This window comes from Peromyscus californicus, unplaced genomic scaffold (assembly GCF_007827085.1).
Source record: "Peromyscus californicus insignis strain IS unplaced genomic scaffold, ASM782708v3 Scaffold_11__1_contigs__length_118956290, whole genome shotgun sequence".
In the NCBI taxonomy this organism is placed as follows: domain Eukaryota; kingdom Metazoa; phylum Chordata; class Mammalia; order Rodentia; family Cricetidae; genus Peromyscus; species Peromyscus californicus.
The window spans coordinates 117,961,955-117,976,477 of record NW_026294402.1 but is presented as its reverse complement, the minus strand read 5'-3'; the positions used below and the strand labels follow the sequence as shown (position 1 = coordinate 117,976,477).

The following is a 14,523-nucleotide window of genomic DNA, read 5'->3' as shown; positions in this document are numbered from 1 at the left end:
TGATGAAGGCAGAAACGAGAGTGATGGAATTAATACAAGTACCTGGGGTTGCCAGATACCACCCGAAGGTAGGGCGGAGTGAGGAAGATATTCTCCAGAGATTTCGTAAAGAACATGGGACACCTTGACTGAATTTGTAAGCTTCAGAACTGAAGAATTAATTTCTTATTTAAGTCCCCACTTGTGGAATTTTGTGATGGCAGCTGAGCAGGCAGCCTTGTCACGAGCCATAAACAGCCTGGACCTATTGCCTCTGGTGGGAATCGTGGTGCCAGATGGAATGGACAGAAGGCTGCCAAGGGGGGAGCAATATAATGAAGTCAGAGGGACAGTGTCTATATTGTAGCTTTTTGTTGTAGGCTGTCTACTTGGCCTACATTCAAGAAGAGGCTCTTTAAGAAAAAAAAAAAAAAAAGTCCTCTAACCAAATCTGTTCTGGAAGGCTTTGAGGCAACCTGCTGCATCTCTCAGTTCTCTCCTCCAGAGGGAACAGCCTTGTGCGTCACCAGCTACCCAGGAAATAGCAGAACTGGTGCTGGGAAAGATCATGTGGGAAGAGAAAGGTTCAAGGTTCTTCAACCTGGCAGGTGGGCACAGTCACAGCCACAGGACAGGAGCACTTAGAAATCTGGGTCAATTCAGAAACCTCCTGCCAGAGTGAGCTACTGTCTCCAGGCCTACACCGAGCTCCAAGTTAACCAATCCATTTCATACTAGGACCCAAGAGGTGTCCTGGCCTGAAATGACTTGGCTCTTTTCCTTGTCAGAAACAGGTTTGGAAATAACTAATCTGGCAAGCAGTGACTGAAAATTCTTGTGTGAGTACCATAATGACTCCTGTAAGGAAATAAAAATACGAAGGACACAAAGTCCCACCTCTGGTGAGCTGTTGATAAAAAAATATGAACTAGATTGTGAATTCTCAAGTTTTCCAGAATGAATCCTTTCACATTTTCTCCCCTCCCCCGCACTCCTGCAAACAACACAAGACTCATAGAGGCTAAAGGGTTCATCCTGCTCTAGCCAACATTACTGGGCCTCACCCATAAAAGGACTGTATCCAGAGTTCAGGTCCAAGTTTCCTGTCCTTACTCCGGTGATTTCACATGTAAACATATTAGGAGGTGGAGTAGGGGCATCAGTGGCACAAGGCAGTTGAAACCCTGAGACAAATTTACAGATTGGTCTTTCCATGGAGAGAGGGGGTGTGCAGACTGCTCCAGTGCCTATGGAGTTGGGAAGGAGGCGGGAGTTAGGGGATGTAGCAGGGGAGAAAGTGCAGAACCTTGGATGTGCTCTTCCAACACTGTTCCCAAAGATGCAGAAATGAAAGATGGGAAAGACTCTTCATGGCTTCAGTGATGAGGAATGGGTAGGAAGGGGGTGGGGATGACAAAATTCCTGCAATTCTGACTGCACTAGCCAGGTTTAGTTCATGCATCAGAACTGTCAGTGCTCTCCAGGAATTCAGAGATGTCTGTGTTCACAGTCTTATGTTGGTATTTATTTCTCCTCCCTGCTTTAAAAAAAGTACATAGAGCCCATAAGCTAGAAGCTTGGATGATATCAATAAGATAAAAAGAAAAAGAAGCTGATCCCCAGTGTTCATTTCTGCTGTGTGACTTCCCGAGAAGACATGAACAAATATATCCTCCCCAGATAGGCACCAATGACAAGCCAAAGAAATTATGGCACCCAAGTCTAGTTTTGTAAACCAGTGATTTGAGGGTAGAGGTTACTTAGAGAAGGATGGGTGACTGGCAGGCAGCTGCCTCACTGAAAAGCACAGTTTTCTGGAAGCTCTGTGGAAGAGGATCTTCTTCCCAACAATTGTTTTCTGTTTTCATAACCCTGGGGAAGGGCTTTGTGAGGCTTGTAACTCTCGTGCTATCCCTAACCATAAGGCTTATAGGCCTTCAGAACTGACATGGGGAGAAATATGGAAGAGTTCAGAGCTGTGGACTAGAGAATTCTTAGAATGATATAGGCAAAGCTTAATGAACTGTTCCCTTGGGCGCTTGGAAGACCAGGATGCTGACAGGAATGTGCACAATGGAGGCTGGGCTTGTGAGGTTTCAGAAAGGGCAGTATCAGGAATTCAGCTAGAGATCATTTGTGTTACATGTTACATGCTACATTTGTGTTACATGTTACATGCTTACAAAGGATCTGACAGCATCTGTCTCTGTTCTGAAACTGTGAGTGAGGCTCATTCAAAAGTAATGGATTAAGTTGTTTGGTGAAGGAAATTCTGACATAGGGCAGCATTCAGGTTGTGGCATGGTTACTGGTCACTGCCCTCCATCAGATTTACAATGAGAAGTAGCAGAATAATATGAAAAATGTCAGTTTGATGAGGAAAGAATTGCCAACAGAGTTAAAGTTGCAGGTAGGATGGGGGCTATAAAAGAGGGTGATAGAAAGGGTACCTTAAAGCAAACACTACACATAGAGAACTTGGGGTGTAATGATGCAGACTCATTTGGATTTTTTTTAATTGAAAAAAGAGTACTTGAGTAAAGAGAGCCTCTTGGGCATCCTTCCTGAGCAGGGCCACTAAGGGAAGTGTTTTACTAGGTTCATCTTTGAAGGGACACAGTTGACACTGCACTGTTGTCCAAGGGGACCACACTACAACTCAAACTTTCCTTGGTGTCATCTTCGTGGTGCTAGTTTTTCATACATGCAAAGCACAAGAATTCTGGGGTCATAGAGGTTTGCACCAAGGTTCCTGAAAGCCCCTGAGGCCATGCAAAGCAGGCTCAGATTCCCTGCATGGAGCCCCTGAGTAAGTTGTGTGAAAATCTAGAAATGTAAAGCCTAAGTTGCAATGGAGACTCCCTGATAGTGGAAATATCAGAAGTGTGGCATAGTCAAAAGGCATGGAGTGAAGTCAGTTCATGAAAATGGTCACACATGCTATACGCAACTGAATATGAGGGGCAAGGGTGCCAAAGCCCACTGGAGTAGAGATTATGTCTTAACTCTTAGGTCTCAAACCCAGGACAAATGACTGAGGTTCCTATTTAACATATTAAAGCCAACCTGACTGCCAGGTTCTCCCAGCATCCCTCAGTCCCTACCTGCTATAGGGTATGCCAGCCATACTCTGCCCCCTACCCTGAACTATCCAGCCCAGGGTCTGGGTTGCCCTTCTCCCTGCAGGTCTTCCTTATATAATCCAACTGTTTTGGCTATACTGGCCCTTTTACCTTTTTTGCCCTTTACTCTCCTGGCCTCTTGGTCTCCTAGTCTCCTGACTCTCCCCTCTCTCCTCTCCTCACATAGCCCAGCTCAGTCTAGCCATGTTCGCTCTAGACTCTCCCAGATATCTCTGCCTCTGGCTATGCTCTTTTTCATATCTACAATTAAACCTTCTCCTCCACCATACCTAGGAACAATCATGTCCTCCTTTTTATTTCTCTTTTCATTCAATAACCACAAGACCCATATGCTGGACATAGATCCTCTCGGTTTAGTGTTCACCCTGTTGGCTTCAGTGTTGTCTGGCCTGATCTTTCCTCGCTAAACCACCATTCTTCCCTTTTGGAATGGGATTGTTTGATCTGCACCAATGTATATTAGATGTATACAACTTGTATGAGTTGTTTTATTTTACAAAGGCTCACAGCTAAGAATTTGTCTTGAGTCTCAGAAGAGACTTTGGACCTTTGAACAATGTTGGAATTGTAAGTGTACAAGAACTTTGGAAGTTGGACTGAAAGTATTATCATATGGTCGTAAGTTTATGGGGCCAGGAGTGCAATGTTGTGTTTGGATGTGCAGTGTTCCTACAGGCTCTAGGTTCCCCATTTGTGGAGAGGTTGGGGAGGTTGTAGGACCATTAGGAGGAGGGACTTAGCTGAAGGAAACGGTCAGTGGTGGTGGGGAGTGAGGAGTTATAGCCTTACCCCACATCCTGTTCTGCCTGTATTTTACCTACCCAGAGGTGAGCAAGCTCCTGCTGCCATTAAGTCCATCCTGTGCCATGCTTTCCTTGTCTGATAGACAGTGTTCTCTCAAATTATGAGCCAAAATGAACTGTTCCTCCTCAAAAAACAAAACAACAGCCGGGCGTTGGTGGCGCACGCCTGTAATCCCAGCACTCGGGAGGCAGAGCCAGGCGGATCTCTGTGAGTTCGAGGCCAGCCTGGTCTACAGAGTGAGTTCCAGGAAAGGCGCAAAGCTACACAGAGAAACCCTGTCTCGAAAAACCAAAAAAAAAAAAAAACAACAACAAAAAGGACGCAGACACCTCAGGAATTCTAAGCAGGGCACAGGTCACATGAGACTATGCAGAGACTGCAAAGGTCTGTGTAAGAACAGAGGCTCCAAGGACACTGAATGTGTGTTTTGTGTGCATGTTTAAAATTAGGAATCCTTGTTAGACATAGTGGATCATACTTGCAATCTCAAAATTCAGGAGACTGAGGTAGGAGGATCATGAGTTTAAAGCCATCCCAGGCTAGATATTGAATTTCAGGGTAGCCTGGATGCTTAGCAAAACACTGTCAAAAATCAGAACCAAAGCCAGAGTTCTTTATGTACAGTAAGGCTGAGCCTTTGACATTAGAGCTTCATGAACTTTGACAGGTGTACATGATTGAGTGACCATCGCCACAAACAAGATTCATAACAGTTTTCTCACCCAAAAAATATCCTCAGGGGACTCTTAACATAGTTCCAGTGGCATAATTTAGGCTCCACTAAATGTGTCCTGTTTGCAGTCAAGACCACTTTCCTGAGAATTGGAAGGATGATTTCCCTGCTCTGCCTCATTAGAGACACTGTTGAAACAGCCAAGTTGCTAATGTCACTTCTCTTGCCCCTCCTGAGACCAATTTTCTGGACCTGAACAGCACCCACAGTCAATACCTCCTACAGACACTGAAGCAACTTCTGTGGGAGGAAAAAAAATCACCTGCTTCCCAGAGCAGCCACAAGCACTTTCCTTGCCAGCTGTTCCAAGCACCTGAGAAATAAGCTCATTGTTTTGGAGGTCACAGGATTCTCTTCCAATTAGGGTTTCATCATGCCAGCTACTTCCCATACAGTAGACAATCAGAATGGGCTTCTAGGGCAGACAGGCTGTCTTGCAGCAGCAGCAGCAGCAGCAGCAGCAGCAGCAACCATTTAGCAACTTTCTGGCTCCTTCCCAAAGCAGATGGTGCCACGGACAACAGTGCATTTCCACCTTCAGATCAGTGTAGGGAGAGAGAAGGACAAGGGAAAGGGATCCCCTCAAGACCAGCCTCTTTCCTGGGTGAGACGGACAGTATAGGGAGGGGCCTTCCACCTCTTACCTTTCAGACTAGCAAGGTGAGCTGCCTGGTGTGGTCCGGAGGCCTGTGGGCTTCAACATCCCCTCCCCTAGTATGTTCACACCTCATTTTATTTTGCCTCAGTTTCAACACCAGGGAGGAGACCTGTGACAAGCTAAGCGGCAGGAACACAATGCACAGGGAGCAGTGCATGTGTGGGAGTGCATTTAACAAAATGCTCTCATGTAAAGAGGCCTTACAAGAAAATGGAGAGTGGCGGGGGTATGCTTAGGGCCAATGGTGAAGTCAATGAAACCCCTAGCTCAAACAATTCTGCCTCTGTGAGGAAATTTTGTTTTGTTTTGTTTGTTTTTTGAGACAGGGTTTCTCTGTGTAACAATCCTGGCTGTCCTGTAACTCACTCTGTAGACCAGGCTGGCCTTGAACTCACAGAGAGCTGCCTGCTTCTGCCTCCTGATTGCTGGTATTAAAGGCATGCACCACCACCACCTGACTTTCTGCCTCTGTTAATCCCACTTGTCTTACATGTCTGCCTGCTTTCTGTTCCCAAGTCCCTAAGGATCAGCTGTCCTGAGCTTTAGAATGATTATAATCAGGCACCCTATACAAACACACTAGCATGCACATATACCAGAACTATGGGCCTTCAGAGGAAGATAAGCTGCTAACCTCAGTTCTTTACTAACCCAAACCATGGTCCAGGCCTATCCAGAAACTGTGGCAGACTCCTGGGCTGTGATACCCAGGAAACCACATTCCTCTCAGATGACACCTGCATGAGTCCTCATCAGGCCAGCTAACTTCTTAGTTAGAAAGTCCTTAAGTCAAAAGCAAATACGAAAATCTGTGGCCAGAGCCGTGAGAGGGGCCTCTGTAGGAAGGTAAGCTGGATGGTGGACTGCATAAAGTCATCAGTTTCAGTAATGTTGATGGGCTTTGGGGGCTAGTGGGCACACAATGGGAAGAGGGTGCCTCTTTTTACATGGTGGACAGTTCTGTGTGGATTTTCGTAGGGGTCAGAGATAAACTATCTCTGTACAGGTTAGTTTGCACAGAAAAGGAGTGCTAGGGAAGTTCCTTGCTGTCACTGAGGATAGATTTGGGATGGACAGTCACTCCTAGGCAGTAAGACCACAAGTGTCAGAGCAAACAGGAATACAAAACAGTAGCACGGTAAGCACATACCTGCAATCCCAGCGCTTGGGAGGCAGAGGAGGAGATCAGAAATTCAAGGTCATCCTTGGTTCATGGCCAATTTGAGTCCAGCCTGGAATACATAAAACAATGCCTTAAAAAAAACCTGAACAGTACCGCCCAGAAAACATAGATAAGGCAGTGGGGTTCTAGACAGACAAATTCAGAGAGAACATAGTGGGAACAGAGTCCCAATCACTTCACACTGCCTACCCAGTCACCTCTCCTCTCAGGGCCCTGATGACCAAGAAACCCACATTCCCTCAGGCTGTTCTAAGACCCGCAGTCATTGCCACCATGTTGAGTCTGTTATTTCTCAGACACCACGCTTGCCACAATCCTGGATGCTTTCTCCCTGAGATGGAATATAAGACTTCTCCACTCCTCCCCTTTCACTCCACTAGTTTTTCTTAGCTGCAGGTGGCTCAAAATCTTCAGAAAGAAACGCCAGTGATTCTAAGGGAGGAGTGGGTGAGTGTCATGGTCATCCAGCAGCTCATTTCATCCCCATGGATGAATCTGGCTCTTTTCTCCCTAGTGAATACACCATATGCTGCAGCTGGATTTTCTAGCCCATCAGACCCAGAGTGTGTGTCTCTTCCCAACTCTATTCAGTAGTATCATGGGACAGCTTGAGTTGGGCCATGGTGGGGGTATTTATACCACAGGAGTGGGCAAGCTAAGCTGCACACCAAGGTTCTTACTCTCCCCTCTGGGCTTGAGGCCAGGCTTCCCACAGAGTAACTCAGCACCATAGAAACAGGCCATCTCCTTTCCACGGATTCACACTCTCCAAATCTCAGGTTTCTTTTTTCTTAGGGGATGCCCCTGGGCTATCCATGAAGTGGGGTAACATACAAAACACAGTTCTCATCTCAAAGGGAATTAAGACAGTTTATTCTTGAACCAAATATGTGTGACTGTGATTTGAGAACACAGACTTGGGTTGACAAGAATAATGTGTTTCAATATGGAAAATCTTTCATGAACTTTTCATATATACAGGAAAAAAAATACAGTCATAAACCAGGACATTTTTCAAACTTAATGGTGGAAACATCAGGTAGATGGTGTTGTGGAATAATTGTTTAACTATGCAAAGATGTCTTGCATTTGTTTAACTATGTAAAGATGTGTTGTAATTGTTTAACTATGTAGGATGTGATGCTGTTTTACCTTGCCTGCCTAAGGTATCTGATTGGGCTAATAAAAAGCTTAATGGCCAATAGTGAAGGAGGAGGTATAGGCAGGATTTCTGGGCAGGGAGAGTAAGTAGGAAGAGAAATTTAAGCTCAAGAAAGAAAAAAGAAAAAGAGATGCCAGGGGCCAGCCAGATAGACACAGAGGAAGCAGAAAAGGAGGACATACAGAATGTAAGAAAAGTAAAAAGCCCCAGGCAAAATGTAGATGAATAGAAACAGGTTAAATTGGGGCTGGAGTGATGGCTCAGTGGTTAACAGCATTGACTGTCCTTCCAGAGGACCCAGGTTCAATTTCCAGCACCCATGTGGCAGCTCACAACTGTCTGTAATTCCAGTTCCAGGAGACCCAACACCCAGAGAGAAAAAAAAAAAAAAGAAACAGGTTAAATTAAGTTAAAAGAGGTAGTGGTGTAAATGGAGTTTTTGTCTGCCCTGTCCCACAGCCACTTCCAAATAATCACAATTATAAATGCTTGACCATGGCTCAGGCTTATTACTAACTAGCTGTTACATTTAAATTAACCCATTTCTATTCATCTATGCTAGAGGTCAATCTCTAGTGTCATTCCTCAGGGGCCATCAACCTTGTTTTTTAAGACAAAGTCTCTCACTGAGTTCTGGGGCTCCACAATGCAGCTAGACTTGCCAGCCAGCAAGCCCCAAGGATCTACCTGTGTCTGCCTCCCTAGCACTGGGAATAGAAGTGAACTCAAGGCCTCGGGTTTGTGCAGCAAACTCTGTACCAGCCAAGCTGTCTTCTCAGCCCCAAGGACCTCTTTTTATATGTGGTCTGGCAATCATCTGTTTGCATCTTAATCTTTCAAAGAGAATTCAATTCCCTGCACATTTCTCCTTAGCTATTCAGCCTGATCCTCACTTCTACCAAGCAACCTGATGTCACAGTTTCCATGTGATATGAAATATATCCCCCCCCTCCCACTATCTCCCCCCCCCCCCCCCCCCGCATGCACACGCTCCCAGCATCTAGAGGAGACAAGTGATGGAGCTCCTGCGGTGATGCTGTCTATGGGGACTCTGGAATGGAGCTTTTCTACCATTTATGTGCCAATCCATCATCAGTCATGTCTACAGAGGAAAATTCACCTCTGAGTCACGAAGAACCCGTATCCTCCTCACCCCATCCCCCACTTCTGCAGGGCTGTTCAGTCACAACCCTGAAGTTTACGTTTCACCCCGGGACCTCCTGATGCCGTGGGATGAAGCAATTTCCAAGGGCGTTCTGTCTTCCATTCCTTTACATGGGTAATACTCCGTGCTGTCCATACAGAGGCCCCCAGAGTCATCCTTCCGCTGCCAACTCATTATCACATTCAGTCTTTACCAAGTCCTATCAATTCTACCTCCAGGACCTCTCTTGATCCACCCAATTCCCAATTCTGTCATCTCTGCCACCTGCATCCTAATGTAAGCTGGCAGTTCCTCACACCTGTTCTTGCCAAAACTCAAACAAGCCAAAGTTCCAAATTCTTCAAATGAGAATGACAGAGGTAGGCCAAGCATGGTGGCCACACCTATTGGCCCAGGATTTGGGAAGTGGAGACAAGAAGATCAGTAGTTGAAAGTCATCCTCAGCTATACAATGAATTTAAGGCCAGCTTGGGCTGCATGAGACCCTATATTAAAAAACAGAAACAAACAAACAAAATTGCAAAAAGGATATATTTTCTTATAAAGAAGAAGAGAGGGTTGGTGGTCTCCTCCAGGCTAAGGAAGAAATTTCATATGTTGAACTAAAAACAAATGTCAGGTCTGGAGAGGCAGCTCAGGGTCAAGAGCATGTGCTGCTTTTGCAAAGGACCAAAGTCACATCAGGCTGCTCACAGCTGTCTGTAATGCCACCTCCAGGAGAATCAGATGTCTCTGTCCTCTGCAGACATGCACACACATATGCAAATGCCTCCACAACATACACATACAAATAATAAAAAATAATAGAAAACAAATGTGATTTTTTACTTTTCCCTATTAGGGCAAACAACTAGCAATGTAGACATTTTGGAGGTTAAAAGCCACAGTTACAAAGCAGAACCACCATCTCCAAAGTGCAGGCACCTTAGAAAGCACCTTGCCAGAGAAAGCATTTTCAAAGTCAGATTTGGGATGTGGAGAGTGTCTGCTTTTGTTCCACTGCAAAGGAAACAGACAACATTTACTGGCTGTTAGAAAGACCTACGGTTTCCAGATCAAATAGTATACCTTGATTAGTAAATACCAAGGAGGAAAACTCACCTAAGCAACCTGAGACCCTGGAAAACAAATGACAGGAAGAGGAGCATGTGCCAAATGCTGCCTGGAAGCTGCCACTGCTTTTCCTGGCCTAGCTGTTCTCCAAGTCCTGGGACCTTGATTACGCCACTCCTCTGCTTAAGTCACATCCTGGCCTACAGGACCCATTGCCGAGTAGACTCAGCCCTTCTGGAATGAGGAGGTCCTGTACCCTCCAGCTGAGCTCCTGTTCTGCCTCCTGCCTAGCTGCTTTTCCTTCAGATCTCAGAAGCTCCATGTACCTTCCCGATACACGCTGCCCCCATTCTTGGAATGTTGTCCCTCCATACCTGACTCACTGCTGTTCACCTGTCAGATCTCAGATTAAACATTTTCCTTACAGAGAAGCCAGTTTTGAATACTCCCCATGCCTTGAAAATGATGATATCTTCCTGTCGTATCCTTTGATAGCACCATAAACTTTTAGGACACTCACCACAATTTATAGTTTTTGCTCTTCGTCTTATATTTGTCTCCCTTCCAAACTAAAAAGTTCACAAAGGTGGGAACAGCTTCTGACCTTTTCCTCTCTCCCTCCTTCCTATTCCCTTCCTCTCTTCCCTCTCTTTTCCTTGCTAACCCTCCCTCCATTCCCTTCTCTGCCTTTACTCCCAGCCCTCCCCCGGTGCACCCCCCTCCTCTCTTTGACATACTCTGTGTAGCCTAGGCTGGCTACACACACACACAGTCCTCACCCTCCTGATGCTGGGGTTACAGGCATATACCACCAAACCTGATATCTGATCTTTTTCAGCACAGTATCATCATCTATAACACTTCATAAAAATTGTACCGATTAACATTTTCTAAATGCTTACAATGTTCCTCACCACATTCAGGCTGCTTTAAGGGTATCCACATCATTTAACAAATTTACCTAGTGATGATTTGTGATGATCAGGGAAACAGGTGCTAGGCACAAAAACAGACCGAAGTAGCTGTCATTTTAATGAGGAGACACAGAAATCAGGGTGGTAAATAGCTTATATGCGATATTGTAAAGTGTTATGTGTTAAAGAGAAAGAATACAAGCAAAGGGGGTGTGGCAAGGTCTTGAGATTATTTTCCCAGTTTTCATAGAACTAGAAATAAAAACTTGCTCAAAATCCAAGACCTTGGTTATACAGTAGCAGATCTGAGATTTACACCTAGCTTTTGACACCACAGATCTAATTAACCATTGTACTTTTCCACACCCCAGATAGGTGCTCAATAGATTTGGTCAATTCTATGTGTAGAATTGTAAGTGTGTAGCTCAGTGGTAGAATACTTGCCTAGCATACACTAGGCTCTTGGATAGATACCCAGTTCTAGGAGGTGGGGTTTTGACAGAAGAAGGGATCAGTTCAAGGGTTGCTTGTATTATTCAGAGGCCTGAGTGTTGATAATTAGGGCAGACCCATTGGGATGTAGACTATCGGTTTTCCAAGTATGCTTTGTAGGGACTTGCAGCCTAAAAAGGTCCTTTAAGTGTCAACCTGAGAAGTGAAGGAGACAGCCCCTCTCCTGCCTCTGGCCAGAACAACCATCTTTTTATCCATTTAGTATGTTGGGATTCTGGGGGGCATGTCTTCAATGGCAGTGGTGGAAGTGGCTAGTTTAGCCCCTCATTCAATTGAAGTGGAGACTGAGCTTGAGAATGGTAACATGACATATTCAGAATTGTAGAGCCAGCAAGGAGCTTGCATATGACACCTGTGTCCGGACCCTATGCTCTCTCCACACTAATGCTATTAACAACCATGGACACCAGAGGGGAAGATTAGGACTGTCAGGATAGCACTGAGAATTCCAACTGATCCCATTTCCTCTTCTGGACACAGAGCTGAGCTTTATTTCCCAATATTCTTTTCATTTGTTTTTCAGTATCCCTTGAAATTACATAAGGCCTGGTTGATTTATTGCCAATAGAATGTGAGTATATGTGACAGGCTTTGTTTTAAGGCCTGGCCCATAAATTCCTCCCACATGAGGTCACCTTTATCTGCTTGACTCGGGGGATGCCACATGTTGGAAGTGACAGAACTATGGGCAAGGAGCCTGGATCCCAAGTCACCACTTGGAAGAGAGCGGTCACACTATCCTAAAGTTCAAAAGTATCTTAATGCTTGAATCCTTTAACTTTCTGTTTCTTTCCTCTAAACTATGTTCAAGTTTTTAAAAATTCCAGATACCTTCAGAATCACTTTGTGAAGACAAAGACTCTTCTAGATAGAAAACCAAGGAAAACAACTCCTAAACCGATACATGACCACATCAAAATTAGTGCTGTAGTGTTAATCCTGTGGCTTCCCCCATGTTAGGCAAATTCCTCCACCACTTAGCTGCATTCCTAACCCCAAATTTTCACTTTTAGATGTCAAAATACAGAAACAAAAATTAAAGGTAAATGACAAAGTGGGATGAAGAACTCGTATATATCACCTACAGTTTAAAGTATAATGGATTTTTAAAAGATTTATTTATTTTATTTTATGTGGATGGTGTTTTGCCCAATGTGTGTCTGCACACCACCTGTGTGCTTTGTGCCTGTGGAGGCCAGAGGAGGGCTTCAGAACCCCTGGAGCTGGATAGTTGTAAGCCATCATGTAGATGCTGGCAACTGAATCCAGGACTTCTAGAAGAGCAGCCAATGTAAACTTTCAGCCATCCCTCCAGCTTTATAGTAGCTTTTTGGAAGAAGTAATAAAATGTCAACAGTACAAATGGAAAAACAAAGAAAATGACTGAAGAGCATGAATAGGCAAGTCACAGAATGTGCAGAAATGACAATGAATATAGCAGAGTATATTTAATCCACCAATTTAGAAATACAAAGGAAAACAACACCACACTTCCATTTTTGCTAAAATTAATCAAGGTCTTTCTTTCCACCTTCCTTCCCTTTTCCCTTCCTCCTTTTCTTCGATTCTTTCCTTCTTTATGTATTATTTGAGATAAGGTCTCTGTAGCCCAGGCTGGCCTGCAACTCAAAGCAGTTCTCATGGCTAGCCTCCTAAATCCTGGGATTATAGACATGAACCACCACATCAGGCTTGACAAAATTCTTTCTGAAATGTTGATGATGACATTGGTACAGTGAATTAGACTCTTAAATTTGTTGGGATTGCAGCTGATACGGGCATTCTGAAAAACAGTTTGACAGCATTTATCAAAATATTCTCAGATCTTCATATAATTACCCATAGAAGATCTTGTTCAGACTCTAGTACTATAGAAAGTTGTTGAGAATTCATTGTAAATATAGCAAAATTCTAGAAAGGACTAAATGTACAACCATAGAGAATGTCTAAATAAGTTATAGTGATTCATTCAAGAGATCAAATGTCATTAAGTTGTAAAATAAAGCATGTTGATTAGGAATATTTAATTATATGGAAGAACATTCACAGCACATTTAGTGGAAAAGGAAGATTGAAAACACAAAGATCATGATACCAACCTCACAACACAGAAATAAATCTCCACATCCTTGCTAAGGGCAAACTGGCATCTCAGGGGCCCAAGGCAGGCACTTGAACGAGCTGGTATATGTGAACCTCCTCTTTCTGGATGGCTAAGGGAGGAGGTAGTGAGACTGATCAATACAGGTGAGGAAGAACAGAGCTCCAAGCCCAAGAAAGCACAGGAATAGAGTTTGCTTTCTGCTCAACCCTTTGTGGTAGGCTTGGTCCTGGCCAAGGGACAGATATGATCCATCACATCCTGTTTGATAATTATTTTAATTATATATTTATGGGGTGTAGTATAATCTATGTAATTATATACATTGTTTAGAATGACGTGCATAGTTAACATTTTCATCTCCACAATTTAAAAAAATTTTGTTACATATGAAAACTGTACATGTGGCATTTCATTGCATGTGTACAATAAATCCTGATTAAATCAGTGCTCTACAGCACAGTTGAGTGACGATAGCATATAGTTTGTATTTTATGAATAATTAGAAAAGATGAATCCAAAGGCTCTGAATTCATTACTTTTCTTGCTGCTGGACCAAACACCTGAAAAAAAAGGAGAATTAATTTTAGTTCATGGTTTGAGGGAAGGAATATCATCCATCTCCACCAGGTGACAGAAAAGTAAGGTGGCTGGTCACACTACATCCACAGTCAGGAAGCAGAGAGATGAATGCTGGTGTTCAGCTGGCTTTTCGCTTTCTTTCTTTCTTTCTTTCTTTCTTTCTTTCTTTCTTTCTTTCTTTCTTTCTTTCTTTCTTTCCTTCTTTCTTTCTTTCTTTCTTTCTTACTTTCTTTTTTCATTTTATTCAGCTTGGGACACCAGTCCATGGAATGATGCTATTCAGGGTGGGTTTTCTCTCCTCAGTTGAACCTCTATGTGAAGTCCCTCACAGACACACCCACAAATATGTCATCTAGGACATTCTAAACCTAGTCATGTTAACAATGAGAACTAACCAACACAAGCTATAAACAAAAAGTAATGGAAAAGAGACAGAAACCCTAATTACACAGAGGATTTTTTAGAGATTTATTTTCATTATGTTTAATTGTGTGTGTGTGTGTGTGTGTGTGTGTGTGTGTGTGTGTGTGTGT

General features: G+C 43.8%; 1 protein-coding gene across 2 annotated transcripts in view; it reads right to left on the bottom strand.

Annotated features, from left to right (window-relative positions):
- Lars2 (leucyl-tRNA synthetase 2, mitochondrial) overlaps positions 1 to 14,103 on the bottom strand; it is a 183,163-nt gene extending 169,060 nt beyond the window's left edge. Inside the window, exons 1-2 of one of the 2 annotated variants that reach the window (XM_052725662.1) lie at positions 13,407 to 14,103; positions 6,468 to 6,549 (exon numbers count right to left, since the gene is read on the bottom strand). The gene's annotated coding sequence lies outside the window, so the exon portion shown is untranslated. Of the gene's footprint in view, positions 1 to 4,921; positions 7,506 to 13,406 lie in introns of those variants that run through there. The other variant, XM_052725639.1, reaches the window with a different exon arrangement.
- Positions 14,104 to 14,523: the final 420 nt, after the last annotated feature.